The following is a 14,925-nucleotide window of genomic DNA, read 5'->3' on the forward strand; positions in this document are numbered from 1 at the left end:
CCCATCCAAATACGCACAAGGCCGTCTAGAGCTCACCGTGCCGCTGCCGTTTTTCTTTTGCTGTTACCGTTGTTTTTGGTAGGTAATGTGTCGTCCTCACCCCTACGTAATGCCGCTTAAATGAAGCGGTATGGTATTAATGATGAATGAATAATACCGTTACCACGAGGACGTTCGCAGTAAGACACCGAAGAAAAAAAAATGGCGACAAATGGCGGAAGACAGCGTGATGTAGGCAAACATTGCGCTTTTCCCATCCTGCAGATTGGCGATAAGCCAGCACGGTACAGTTATTATGCTGCTAAACATGCCTACGTACTTGTGTTGTAACTGAAGATGGATATGTGATTTGTCTTGCTTTCTTTGTGTTTTTATCGTGTTCGATCAACACTCGGTTGACACTAACGATGCTCGGTAGGACGTTTATTGTGCTACGTACTCTCCCGTCTAGTAAATTCTGCAGCTGTCCTTGTAGAATGACTCTGTAACCGTACCACATATATGCTCGATCATAAAGTTGCAGTGTTTCTTCGCAGCTTTTAGATTTTCTGATGGCGTCCATACCTCGCAGTCTGAAAACACCAGGTGCGTGTTAGTTTACATCTTCCATCCATGTCAACTGAGAACGAGCAGAGCTCAGAGTACTTGAGGCAGTTTATCACTGCGCACACTGTTTCTACTGCCGAAAATTGCCTTGTGTTTTCCGCAAAAGCATTAATGTCGAAGCAAAACACGTCTCTTCGCACACAATGTAAGAAATTACGCCCGCGTATCCTGACACTACCTTAGAAAGGGTCACAAAGCAAATATTCCGAAACTGAGCACTGAAAGTACGGGTCAAAATGATGAACTTAGTCATACTTTTGCCTTACACATTTTTTTTAAATCTCCCCTCCACTCAGTAAAAAGGCAAAAAAAAAAACTTTGAACGGATTTCAACAGTTACAGAACTCATGTTCCACGGGTTTCCAGTTCGACTTTGCGGTCACCGTAAAAACGAATGAGGAAAATTAGATAGGGCATGCTCCTTGAAGGAATCAGAACCTACGCGGGAATGCGAAAGCAAAATATTGTGACAGTATTACGAAGAGACGAAGTCATAATAGTTCGGAGTTGATTTACGCGTAAGGTGAGTCCGCCCACAAATTTATGCGGCTACATGCTCCACAGGTCGCAGTGTAGGACTGCAGATAATTTCGACCACCTAAGGTTCTTTTGACGTGCGCCGGAAATCTCCAATGCACGGTGCAGTCGAAGTTTATGGAGAGCAAACAGCGTTAACACTATGGGCTTCCCAAAGGCATCGCATACAAAAAGCTGTTTTCGCACTCGTACAACTTGCTCCACGGTACAACTTCGGTGAATGCGGGGCCATCCAATGTTCGTCGTCCTCAAGACGTACGCGTCATCCTGTGATGACGCTAAAAAGACGCAAATATTTGTGCTACCTACTACGGCTCCAATTCATTAAACGCGCCGGGAGTACTGTAGAAAGTGCTGCTTGTCTGTAAATGCAGTCCTGTGAAGCCCTTCTATAAGTTGAAGGATTGAGACATACACTGGCTTAAGAGGGAATACGACCTGCGGCGCCCCATGTATTTTCTATGGGGTAAACTTTGGCGTATTGCTCAGTAACTACTGGACCGATTTTGACAAAACCGGTCTTGTTGGAGAGCTTCTTGAAAGCTTGTGGGGAAATGGGATTGAAACTGGGAGTATTTGGAACAGCTTTTCGATAGGAGTGTCGAAATAATTGGGAAAATCGCCAAAATCAGACATCCAATTTGCGAAGCGCACAGTTCTAATGTTATGACGCTCAGACGAAATGTTTGGCCAATGTGCCCTTCGGAAATCTCACTGGAATACTTTTGCACCGATATTATGCCTCACCACGGCTCCGCTCACTCACAGTTATCCGATATGTGAATGTATGTCAAACGTTCTTTCGTGCGCACATTTTCAAGCCCGCACTGGCGGCACATCGGGGGCAGTACAAGAAGTAGCTATCAATCTGCCGTATAGGACCGCTATTCCAGCAACCTATCCTAAGGCGGCCCTCCCGGTGGGGGATTACGGTCAGAGGAAGAACGTAGCCTGACTGAACAACGGATCATCGCTCGAATTGAAACAATGAGTGTGTGCGAAAATACTCCAAAAGCCGGGAGATGACATAACGAAAGAAAGAGAGGACTCCGACTTAACGTAACAAATAACAACTTTAAGCAGACGTTTCGCCTGTGGTTCGCCAGACGTTCGCGAAACGTCTGCTTAAAGTTGTTATTTGTTACGTTAAGTCGGAGTCCTCTCTTTCTTTCGCAATCAGTGTGTGGAAGGGAAAGAAGGAGGGAAGGGACTACAGGAGAGCTTTGTAAAAGCCATACTTTTCTGTGGTGTCTGAAAAGGAATGTCTTTTGATGGGTTTTGATGATGCAAGGCGAGTTTGAGAAACATCTTTTCAGGCAGTTGATGCACCTGTGCATTTATATATCACAGTCTAGGATTCAAGCATTATGTAAATTCAAATTATAGTGACCAGTGTCACCTCGCTTTCACATTATTTCAAGCACAATTATTTCTTATTGTTTTCAATATGGTTATACGTCCCCACTGTACTGTAAAACAGTGCCTCCCCATTTCATCGAACGCCGTTTAATCGATGCCATTTTATCAAACGCTATTTCATCGGACGGCGGACTCAACACGTGACCGTGTGGGTAGTAAAAGACATGCATTTGCGCCTCAGGGTTCTTAGCATGCAGAAAATGGCTCCGGAAAATAGGGTCCCGGAAAATTTCGTCCCGAAAAAAATGGTCGCTTGTTGCGTGGGCAGAAATAATGGTTCCGCTGGGTTCCGTGCGCCGAAAAATACAGGAGCGCCGTTGTGAATAGCTGATGAAACGGATCATTGCCGGGCAGGTGCTATCATTCGCCCTCCTGGTTTATTGAAATTCCACTGTAAAGAAAAGGCAGTTTTATGTGAGTTCCCTCCGTTGTCATATGTAAAACTTCTTCGTTTTGTGACATGCGGAACCCGTTTCCAGAAAAGCGCGTTGGGTTTCCGTGATATTGCGTTGCCGCACCGAAAGAAACGGTGTTTCTCCTTGAAATGCCAGAACTGCCTTTTTTTCATATCCCAGCATTCCCCGCGCGCGCGCGTTCGGTCGTTGGGCTCATGGAGGAAGGAAACACAAGGAGCGGCTCTTCCCTCCAGACTGGCGTAGCCACCCTCTAGCGGTCGCTCGAGTCAAAATCGCCATTACTTCCTGTGCACCACGTGATCCCCTCTAAAGTTTCGCTTTTGCAAGGCTTTGTTTCTCGCGCTGCTTTCCGTATAATTTTGCTTCTTGGAAGTAATTTATTGTGAAAATGTGAGCACTGTCGTAGAAACGACGTATGGTAATGTGTTCCTGTCCCAGCTGCGGCTCTCCTTGAATTGAAAGCAGCTCCACGGGAACGCGTTTTGTTCATAAGTACACGGTAACTTGCTTTAGTCGCCCGTGTGTCTTCGAGTCATCTTGAATTGTTCATGTGGGACCTCAAACTCTGCCGCAGATTCATTTCATATCTTCTGTTGTTGTACAAATCTGATTAATGGAACCGCATTCTTAACCACTTAGTCAAGAAAAGCACATACGTTGAAAGTAACCGTTGCCACATGTGATGTTTCCTTTTCCTTTTGCGTTCTGCACACTGTGACTGGTCTTCTAATAGAACAGTAACATTCGAACACACAGAAATAAAGTGCAAGCACGCGTTCAACGTAATACTGCCATCTGAACTGCGACACAACTACAGCTCGCGTCGTCTGCTTTGCTGGAGCCATGCTGTCTGGAGGGTCACGTGAGCGGTCACGTGGTAGACAGGAGCATCCCAGAATGCAATGCGAGGCCGGCTACGCTCGTCCCGATAGAAAACTATCGGAGGGGCCGCTCCTTGTGTTTCCTTCCTCCATGGTTGGGCTCTTTGTTCCTCCGCATAAGAAATTTCGCGTCGCCGCCTTTTGAACGTGGACTACGTTCCCGATATTTTCAGGGTGACTATGTCATCCTTTACACCTCTGTAGCTACGCCTTCATCGATACTTGTGACTAGATTAAAAAAAAAAGATGCTATCAGCAGCAACGTCCTTCCAGAAAGCATGCAAAGCGTGATGGACGCAGCACGTTTTGTGGTTCTTACTCAGAGCTGTTGTTAATTTAGTTGATGTGTGCTTCATTGCGTGTAATTCGTGTCCCATATTCCCAGAGCCACTTGCCACACATGGTCACCGTCAGAACTCACCTGAGCTGAACAGCGTCTCTCTAGCATCGAGTGTAAAGCTGTGAGCCCGATCACAAAAATACTGCGGGTGTTTTACGTTGTAAAATAATCCTTGTTCATCGTACAATGTTGTTTGCTTTGCAGCCGCTGAGGATACTAAATACATATATCGGGCATGAGTAAGCATGGTGTCACGTTCAAATGAAGACGCTGCCGCTCACGAGGGGTGTACCCTGTTACCCACTCTTAACAATAAAACTTTTGAAATCCACGCTAAGAAATCCACCCTTCAAATTCAAGCTGTCAAAATAAATCACAATGGGTCTATGCAGTCCAGTGTTAAGCATGGTTTTACGTGAGAAAATCAGTGTTTAAGAAGGTCACACTCCAGAATAACGAGTCTTTATGCAATTCTGTGTGGTATTCAGCATGTATCCCTCCATTATTCATTAATTTAATTAAGTTAGAGGCGTAAATAACTACGCGTATAAATACTAGAAAAACAACGCTTCAGAGGTTCGGCCGTTCGGCTTACATTGGGGACGAGGCTATTAGAGAAAATGGAGTAACGACGGAGGTGTATGGTGTTGCGTGATGTGCTGCATAAAAAGGATAATCACTGCAAGCTCTAATAAAGCATATGTTTCTTCTGCCGATTTCGTCAGGTATTTTTCAGACGTGTAACGGCTTGGTGTGCTAACACGCACGTGTAACTTATGAAAGAATTCATTGGTGAAGTGACATTGATGCAGTCGTAGCTGTTTTGGACAGGCAATCTGGTAGAGAAATATGTCCACGATAGGCAACATATAAAACGTACCGCAAAACTGCTGTGTCGACCATTTGTCACGACGGTAATCACGTATATCACGGTAAACGTCATGGAAACGTCTCTTGCTTTCCTCGGCCTCGGCCTACGAAGAACCGCTAATGTTATGTTTGATAAGTGCCGCGAAAAGTGATTTAGCAAGGTAAAACTGCCGGGAACGCCGTCACATGAGGGATGTGTTTAATTAAATCACAGTGAAAGGAATGTTACTGGTCATGTAGAAAGCAGATCTCGTTCACCAACGTATCGATGGATTGTTTAAATAGTTTTCCTGTCAATGGACAACTGACGTTTTCGTCCCGTCTATACTGAGCAATGACTCAAGTGCACTGTGACTCAAGCACTGTGACTCAAGCACTGTGACTCAATGGGGCATTTACAGCTCAGTGTCATTACCACATGAGGCAAGTTGACTCTCTCAGGTGCTGTCACTGCAGTGCTGTAGAAGATCCAGAGTATATTCTTTGTCATTGCCCACAATACTGAGCTTTCCAAACTGCCATTTTGAGATCTCAATAATCTGAACTCCTGCCCCTCTCTCTAAAATTTCTTGGCCTATAGCTAAATCGAGCCCACGAATGCCTGCTCTCGAAGCTCTTTTGGCAGTTTTGGACTCTATGGGACATTATTTCCTTCCTCACACCACAAGCAGGTATGGGGTAGAGTACCGTCCCAGGCAATGAAACTCTCTGTCCATCTTAAAATAAAGTTGATGAACAGCATCTGCAACTTCTGTGAGGTGGTTTAAACCACTCTTATAACTACATGATACAGACAAAATACAGAAACCGACACTTCCTCAGGTAGGACCTAAGGAAGCGTGGACCTCCATGCGAAACCTTGTACAAATTAAACTTAAACAAAAATCTTCAGTGTCGGTTTCTGTATTTTGTTTATGCGATCTACAGGACTTGACTCCCCTCTTCGTATATCAACCACATGTTATGTGCAACCTAGGAATGCTGGTATGTGGGTGGAGTGACTAGTTTGCCACAGTACCACAAATAGGAACACAAATGGCTGATAAATCTGCTACAGAATCTGGGCCAAGACGATGAGCACTTGGAATCATCACAGTTTTCAATACCATGCAGAGGAAGATAGAGTAGAGTACCCTCAAATTTTGTACTACTTTTTCTGAATTACTTGTAATTATGCAGCAGCTACATAGGCAGCAGTGAAAATGCTACTCAGAATTGCCAAAACTTCATGCTAGCACTCAATTCTTTTTACAAACTTTGGTTTGTGATGTGACGAATGTTTCGGTGACTTCCATAGGCCCGGTTTCACCAACTCTGGTTAACTGAACCAATATCAAGGGTTGCCAATCCTCGAACAGACACTTAACAGACACTTCTTTTTTTCTATCGGTGATGTGGTGAAGCAGATAGTTTAATGACCGTTCATCTTAGTTCAGATGCTGAAAAGGTTGGTGAAACTGGGTCATTATGTAGCCTTTGTGTTCTGGTGCTGTGCAATGGTTTTTCGAGGGATTCAAACTACAAAAAAAGTTAGTAATAAAAAAAATATTGGCATACCTACCTACCTACGTATATGTCCTGGACAGTATGTAAGAAACTCAACAGAATATAAATGTCATCATGACATTGGTAGACAGACTGATACCGAAACAAATCGGAAGGGGAGGGCTGGGTTCCACGAATGGGCACTTGTTCACTGCCTCCTCTTGAAAGAAAAGTAGGACCGAAAGTCGCGTGCTCTGTCAAAGACCACCATAATCCCCTCAAGACCGTGCCTTTTTGATGCGAACTCGTCCCCCCTAGCTTTGAGCGTAGCTCAACTGAACCAAATTGGTGGCACTGTTGAACAGTATGATGTCATTTGTTTTTATGATGAACAGTATGATGTCATTTGTACTGTTTCTAAGGCACTTTGTACAAGGGTTTTGTATGCCAGCAGTGTACTGTCTGCGAAAGGTAGTTTCCGTGTCCACTTCAAGAAGACAATTTTTTTTTAAGAGGCTTAGAGGATGCGTAACTAATGTGTGATTCCCACTAAATATTAGAAGAGAGGTGCACACTTGAATACCTGAAACCCTCAACTCAATTAATTGTAGGATCAAAATTACGTGGGAATATATTGAGGTTTGTCTCGTTCACAAAAGACATCATTGCACACTCTGCAAAGTGCATCGGTAGTTGCCATGGCCTACATCAATCATAGATACTGCAAACCACTCATTGAGCATAGTCAGTCCGCGGTACGCAAAGTGAAAAGCGTCGTTGCCCATTGTGAACATGGCCATGCAACAGTGCTTGCGGCTTCGCATTTCTCACTAGTTTCTTTCATCACTTTGTTATGACTAATGCTTTGCCAATTCAACACTTGGAACTTTGGAACAACATTGCAAAGCATATGCACTCGTGCACTTCCTTTAGTCGCTTCAGGAGTATCTCTTCCGTAACATATCTCAGCAAAGCAGTATGTCATGTAGGTAACACAATTTTGGCACAGTATTTGCTTGATATGTCCAACAAGCAGAGATATCAAATCTTTGTGCCAAAATGGTGTGCCACGTGTTCGTGTAAAGACGAGTCGCTTAGATCCCAGTAAACCAGAAATATCCTAGGTACGTCCCACAATAGAAAGTGCACCGATAGAAGATACAGCACTATTTGCACTTCAAATGACGTAAAGTGACCAAAAATTAAGCAGCGAGGATGCGTGCTTGCTCATTTGTCATCATTTGGGCCTGTAATCCACATCAGGGTTCAGAAAAGCTGCTAAAAATGCCGATGACCGGCACAAGAAAAACGAGTTTGCAATGTTTTTTGACCCGTTGCGGTTCAAGCGAATATATCTTTTTTGTGCTTCCTTCCTCTTTTTTTTCTTGTTTTTCTTTTTCTTTTATGGTTTTTTACTGCTGTCGGTTCGTTCCGGAGCCCTAGCTTGGAAAGCTGCTCCTGTTTAGTTTCGGTATAAATCGGAATGTGGGGGCAGGGGGAACAGTCCACCGCTACTCGAGCTTTCACGGTGCTGGCTCTGCCCCCCCCCCCCCCCCGAATTTTCCCTCCGAGGACCTCTATTAAAAATCACGTACTTCTCAATCTCTAACTCCATGTCCAGCAGTGCTCTCCTTCAGGTTAGGTTACGTTAGGTTGGGTTAGGTTAGGTTAGGGCTCGCTCCCCCTTGCCGACTTCCGAGTTAATGCGAGCGAGGTATCTCGATAATGGAAAATCTGAAACGGTGCACTAAAAACAAATGTCGCCTCTGTGGATAATAATTTGAAGCATATTATAGATTCATCTCATATGTAAACCGATTGCCAGGAATTTTGCTCTTTCTGTTTCTCGAAGAAAGAAAAACAGCTTCACACACACAAAAAAAAAAATACATCTTAGTGAATTATGCAAATTAGAATGCAAAATACCTTGCAGATAAGGTTTTCCTCCACTCGCGTACGCGTACGTGCGAAACTAATGTACACATAGTCCTAGTTGTTTTATTTTTAAAAATCTCCATTAAAAATGGCTACGACCACGAAGTATGCGTTTGTGGCACCCCGATTATTTTGTGTGTGTGTGTGTGTGTGTTTCAGCTTGGACAAACTTTTATAAAAAAAGTCACGAGAGCACGTCATTTTCACAGTTGAGTTCTACGGGCGCGTATCTTTTCCAAGAGAGACTATAATGACTAATAAGGATGACTAATCAATTAAATTTATTAATTAACTCTAATAAGGGCGTCTTGAACAAAAGCCAGATACCGATATGAGAGACTATCCCAGTTAAAATCCACATTTAAAAATTTTGAAACGCGTACGTGTATTAAAATATAAATCCATGAATTTTGACATGCAAATGGCCAAAACCGAAACCGTGGCCACCACGTTTGGGGTGGTGGTCTTCACGGTACGGGATCTGTATGGGATACTTCTGTAAGTCAACTGCGCTCGCAACTATATTGTCTTGGCTCAGAAACCGTATGTTTCTGGAACGTAGAGAGGGAGAAAAGGAATCACACAACACGAATATACTTCAAGTACTCTTCTCCTTAGGGAAGCGAGGAAGCGAAAGATTTATTGACTCTACGTTGCACTAGTGTCAGCGCGCTGAGCGGTTGAGCTGGAATTGGAATTAGAATTGGAACTGAATAAAAAAGAATGATAAATATTACTAAAAAGAAAAAGAACGAAAAAAGCATTATCTGAGCTGGTCGAGCTCGGTTCACTCTGGAAATTGTTGCACCGACGACTGGCGCCACGTTCGAACTTAGCTAAAATTGCTCCTCTGTTGAACTGTCCTTCTCGGCTCGCATGGCCGCTCGCATGGCCGCGCCCATGAAAGCGCCCATGAAAGCAGCAATCAGCTGTTCTCGTTTTGTGGAGTGTGCACTAAACTGTTTGTAGTTAAAGCTACAGGTACTTAATACGAGTGGGAGAGCTTCGGCAGTCTTCCTGTGGATTCGTGGGTGCATCAACAAAGATGGGCATAGCCTTCGGGATGTCGGTGTGTGTGACAGTCGCTGTCTTTCTCCGTCTGTTACGTCGCGAGACAACTGAGATCACCGTCTGTGCGCGCTCAGGAAGCTTGAAAGCTGCCCTGATACATATACAGTAATATACACCTTCAATATACGCTGATACATATACGGTCAATAAATTGGGACTTGCTCCACGGCAATCTTTCCCGGAGTTCACAAGAGACACTGTTTGTGGATTTATGCCTTACATTTAATCTATTGCATGTCGTTCCACATCCTACCCGAATAACTCATGCCACGCAGTCAACCCTTGACTTGGTGTTAACCTCCCATCCTGAGCACATCACTTCTTTGCATGTCACTGATGGTCTCAGTGACCACAAGGCCATTTTCTAAGATATCTCTTCAAGTAGTCCAAATGTTCATAAATTCAACGATAAAACCATATACGACTATGCTCGAGCTAACTTCCAAGCCATCAACGAGGGTCTTGAAGCTCTGTATGAAAATTCATTTCATCGCACCTTGCCTCACTCCGTTGAGGATAACTGGTCCCTCTTTCGTGACAACATAAACTACCTTACCAAGTACAATGTTCCAAAGATAAGAGTGAAATCTTATGATCCAAATCCTTGGTTCACGAAAAGTCTTAAAATCTTGCTAACCAAGAAAAAGCGCTTATTCGGAAAAGCAAAGCGTCTTGGCGACAACGTATCATGTGCTAAATTTCACTACTGTGAACGGGAATACGGGCGCTCGATCAAGGAAGTGAAACATAAGTTCTTTACCATCGACCTCCCGTCTCTCTTGACGAATAAACCAAAACGATTTTGGAAAATATGATCTCCACCAAAATCCCACCTTATCAGTCTAGCTGACACCCGCCGACAGCGACTGCGCCAACGCTTTCGCCTCCTTGTTTTCATCCGTTTTCAACACCGATAACGGGTACACCCAAACTCCATTATCAGTAATCGCCTTGTCACCTATGGTCCCCATTCATATCAGCACTCATGGCATTTGTAAAATCATTGAGTCACTTAAGTTCTATACAACACGAGATCTATTTCCAGCAAGATTCTATGTTGCATATTTACTCAGTCACTCCAAGATTCTGCTTTACCGCAGGACTGGAAGATTGCGAAGATTGTCCCTATTCACAAATCAGGCAGCTGAAACATCGTTAATAACTACCGCCCCATTTCACTCACTTGTATAGTATGTAAAATTCTCGAACGCATACTCCAGCACGGGTTTCGAAACCTCTTTTCATGTGAAACTCAAGTAGTCAGTTTTTTTTCACGACATCTTTCTCCACGCGGACAATAATCATCAGACTGACACCGCTTTCTTAGACTTTCGCAAGGCCTTCGATATGGTGCCGCACTCTAAGCTTCTATACAAACACTATCTGCTTAACCTCGACCCGTATGTCGTCCATTGGATAGCTCAATTTCTGACTAATCGTACATTATTTGTTACTTGCAACAACCACCTACCCCAGATGTACTTGTGCTTTCTGGTGTCCCTCAGGGTTCAGTCCTCGGCCCCCTCCTTTTCCTTATCTATATAAATAACCTTCCTTCAGGCATATCTTCCACGATTCGTCTCTTTGCTGACGACTGTGTAGTGTACAGGCAAATCCTCTCTCCTTCTGACCAACTAACCTTACAAAGCGACCTTTAACTAATCCAGCGTTGGTGCAATGAGTGGCAAATGCTTCTGAACATTGCATAGTGTCGCATTTTGTCGTTTTCTCGAAGACGGGTCTCCTGTCTTCCTCCCTTCCCCTACACTCTCAGTGATATCACATTAACCCGAGCAGATTCTTACAAATATCTTGGAATCCACCTTTCCTCCAACCTAACTTGGAACGAGCACATCAACCACATAATAACTAACGCTTCTCGCTCCCTAGGCTTTGTTAGACGCACCCTCAGGTTGGCGGGCTCCATCTTAAGCTCCTAACGTTCACGGCTCTTGTACGAAGCAAGCTGGAATATGCATCACCTATTTGGGACCCTCCCCGAAAGTATCTCTGCGACGCCCTAGAAGCCATCCAGAATCGGGCTGCCCGTTTCATTTCCAACGACTACAAATTCGATCCCTTGTAACCGCGTTAAAATCAAATCTTAATCTCGACTGACTCGAACATCGTCGCCGTCTTGCCAAGTTAGCCCTCTTCCATTAACTCTTTTTCATCTTGCCACCGCACCAACCTCCCATCACCCGCCCGAGTGTCATTTTTCCTCGCATCCACCACACTAATAAGGTCACATGCTTTCATTGTAATATCAATGCATTATCCAGATCATTCTTTTGTTCAACTGCCATCGAATGGAGCAACCTCCCATCACCTCTCACAACTATTATCGAGCATACAGTATTTTGTAACACTCTCTCCCGTTCACTCCACCCACAAGACCACCACGCTTGTGTGTCAGTTGCTATGAAATTTTTCACCTCACCCTTATCATATTTGTTAATTATCTGTACTTATGTGAACGAACTCCCTGTTTCACGTTTTAATACTTGTTTTCATATAAGTTTGTACTGTCGTCGTTTCTTTATTTTCCTGTTTACTTACTGCTAATTGTGTTGTTCTGTTCTGCTTGCTTGTTTGTTTCTATCAAGTTGCTGTAAATGTATCTTAAGCTCCAGTTCCCACCCACCATGTAATGTCCTCCGGACCCTTGGGGTTCTCGAAATAAATAAAGAAATATTGTGGAGAGAAAACGTACAGCTGTGCAAGCGGTATGCAGAGGTTTAATTATAGAATGAGCGAGAATGAATGAGCGTGAGTTTCGTCCTCCTCTCCCACTTCGTAACAATATCCCCCCCGGCAGACGAAGGCCATCTCCTCATGGCGTGTAAGGCTTCAGGCGCAGGACATGAGTCAGCTGAAGGGCGGGGGTCCTTCGGTAGCGTGGTGGCGTACAAGGTTCCACTTGATAGTTTAAATCAGAGACTCGTCGCACGACGCGGTAAGGTCCAGTGTAGCGCGGTAGAAGTTTCTCGGAACAATATGAATGTTATACTAGTGCGTGCAAGTAGCGTCTGATGTAGGTCCACGGTCTCGTCATGATGCAGTGAGGAATACTGCGACACACTTGATTGAAAGCGCTGCGAGTTAGATTGTTTCCCGACTGATTGTGCGCTGAACTGAACTTGCATTTTTGTAAAACAACTTCAATATAATGCAGTCGTAAAGAGATAGTTTCCATGGCTTTGTGGCATATTGCGCTCACTTCGTCTGCTTTCTCTTGGGCCCCGTTTGGGCTATCGCGGCCTCAATGGGGGTCCTGACACACGGTTTGGGAAACACTGAGGCATACTGTATATTGTTACATGTTGTAGTGTACTGAAGCCAGCTTCACTGTTGTATTGTTTCTTCGCATGGTTACTTCTTCAACATTACTTGAATGAGGAATGCGGATAATGAGGAAATGTATGCCTTGCATGTTCTGGATGTGCTCTAATTGCTGACCCCTGCTGTTGGGCTAAAATCGAGCAACTACACAAAAAGATTAACAAATGCAGAACAGGAGACAGAAACACGGACACAATGACATGTGAGATCATGATATGCTGTCAATTTTTTGCTGTGTCTCTGGTTCTACATCTTATGAACATGTGCCACATTGCCAGCACCCTTTCCCTCTTGCTACGAAGAGAGCCTCTCAGCAATAAAAATGCAGGTTGTCAAATGCACGTAAACAGTGGTTACATTTTTTTGGGGTCTTCACTCATCTAGGGTTTATGCAAGAAAATGCTCCCCTAGTTCACATGGCATACTGAATATGAGTGTGCTTCACAGCCACAAACTACATTGTAAATTAGCACTGCAGTGTGTTTATCGGCACACAAGAAATTACCCTTCATAAGTGCATCATGCAAGCTGATTGATTCTGATGCCAACTGCTCATGAAATAACGTGGGGTGGGGTGAAAGACACTGGAATCACATGTTGCGTCGCTAGCAGTGCCGTACTCACTCAGCAGTGACATCACAAGCAGTGATTTTTCACTGAAGCCTGCAACTCAACGATGTAATTTACATCTTGATTGCAGAAAAAGTAAGCACATGTTTGTTATTACTTGGTATACAGTTGAAACTTGTTAATGTGATGATGGTCATTCTCGTTGATTTTGGCAATGAAACCATTTTAGGATAAAAAACACGTGTCAAGGTGTAAGCTATGAAAAGTAATAAATTGAGTGAGGCACTTTAAATTGCCTTTTTTCCGTTATATTTTCAGTGCTGACATACATCAGCTTGTGTAGCTGTCAACCTGGGCTGTTCCAGCCAAGACCAGCCAGAGATGTAGCTTGACTCTGTTAAATACAACTGAAAAAAATCGTGTGCATTTTTTAGACGATGCATATACCGAATGTAACTCATCATTTTGTTTTCTTGAACAATGGGGGCACATTAAACTGTGCCAAAATATGAAGTTGTCCCTTACGAGCTTCCTTCTGACATCTACATATGCATCATTTGGGCGCTTTCCTTGCCTGGTGTTAGATGGAAACCACGGCTCTGCCATCCCAAAGGGTATGTAGAACGAGAATAAATCTGGTGACGTGGTGAGAACTCGAGAAAGGAGCACATTTGGGGTCATGTTTAAAAGAAATTTCTAACAAATTAACGTACTTGAAGGAGCCCCAGATTATTTATGCTTGTAACTGATTGCTTGTGATTAGCTTCACATAAAAATATCGAGCTGATCTATATTCATTGTTTAACCATGTGTTTGAGAATAACAAGCACATGGAAAAAATTACATTTTTTTCAGATAGTATATTCACATATAGGTCGTCTAAAAGAAAACTTCCCGTATTTGTATAACTACTCCTCTCCTGCAACATATTGAAAATCTAGAGGTTTATTTTTCTTTAAAAAAATTGTCACCATAATGTGCTGCAGCTTGTTCGTCAGTTGAGGCCAGCTATGAAGCAAAAAAAATATTTGGAGAACCTACAGGTGTATTTGCTCTTACGCAAGAAAAAATGTTTTGTCAGCTCATTCATATCCCATCTGTATGACGCTATAGCACACTTTGAACAAATTCTGCATTCAACCGTTCTGCCCAGTTCTACACATTAATTGCAGTCGCTGCTTCATAACAGCTTTGTCAACATTTATGATTGTTTTCACATACCTGAAGTCATCGGGAAAGTGAACAAATCTCATCATTTCAAGGGCATACCCTCTCCTATAGCATGTTCAGAATCAGCTGGCATGTGTTTTCTGTAGGTCTTATAGCATCAGCTGACCATATTGGCTCAGATCATGTCAGAATGCGACGTAACAGCTTTTGGAAACAATTTATTATGATCTCGTGTGCCCTTCAACCACAACAGGAAAAAAACAAAAAAAAACAGTCTTTCTTT

At 43.5% G+C, this 14,925-nt stretch overlaps 1 long non-coding RNA gene across 1 annotated transcript in view; it reads right to left on the reverse strand.

Annotated features, from left to right (window-relative positions):
• Positions 1 to 461: 461 nt before the first annotated feature.
• The window catches only part of LOC135399456 (uncharacterized), a 48,234-nt gene continuing 33,770 nt past the window's right edge, over positions 462 to 14,925 (reverse strand). Inside the window, exon 5 of the long non-coding RNA XR_010424276.1 lies at positions 462 to 572. This is a non-coding gene — a long non-coding RNA (uncharacterized LOC135399456). The remainder of the gene's footprint in view (positions 573 to 14,925) is intronic.

Source organism: Ornithodoros turicata, chromosome 7 (genome assembly GCF_037126465.1).
Source record: "Ornithodoros turicata isolate Travis chromosome 7, ASM3712646v1, whole genome shotgun sequence".
Classification (NCBI taxonomy): domain Eukaryota; kingdom Metazoa; phylum Arthropoda; class Arachnida; order Ixodida; family Argasidae; genus Ornithodoros; species Ornithodoros turicata.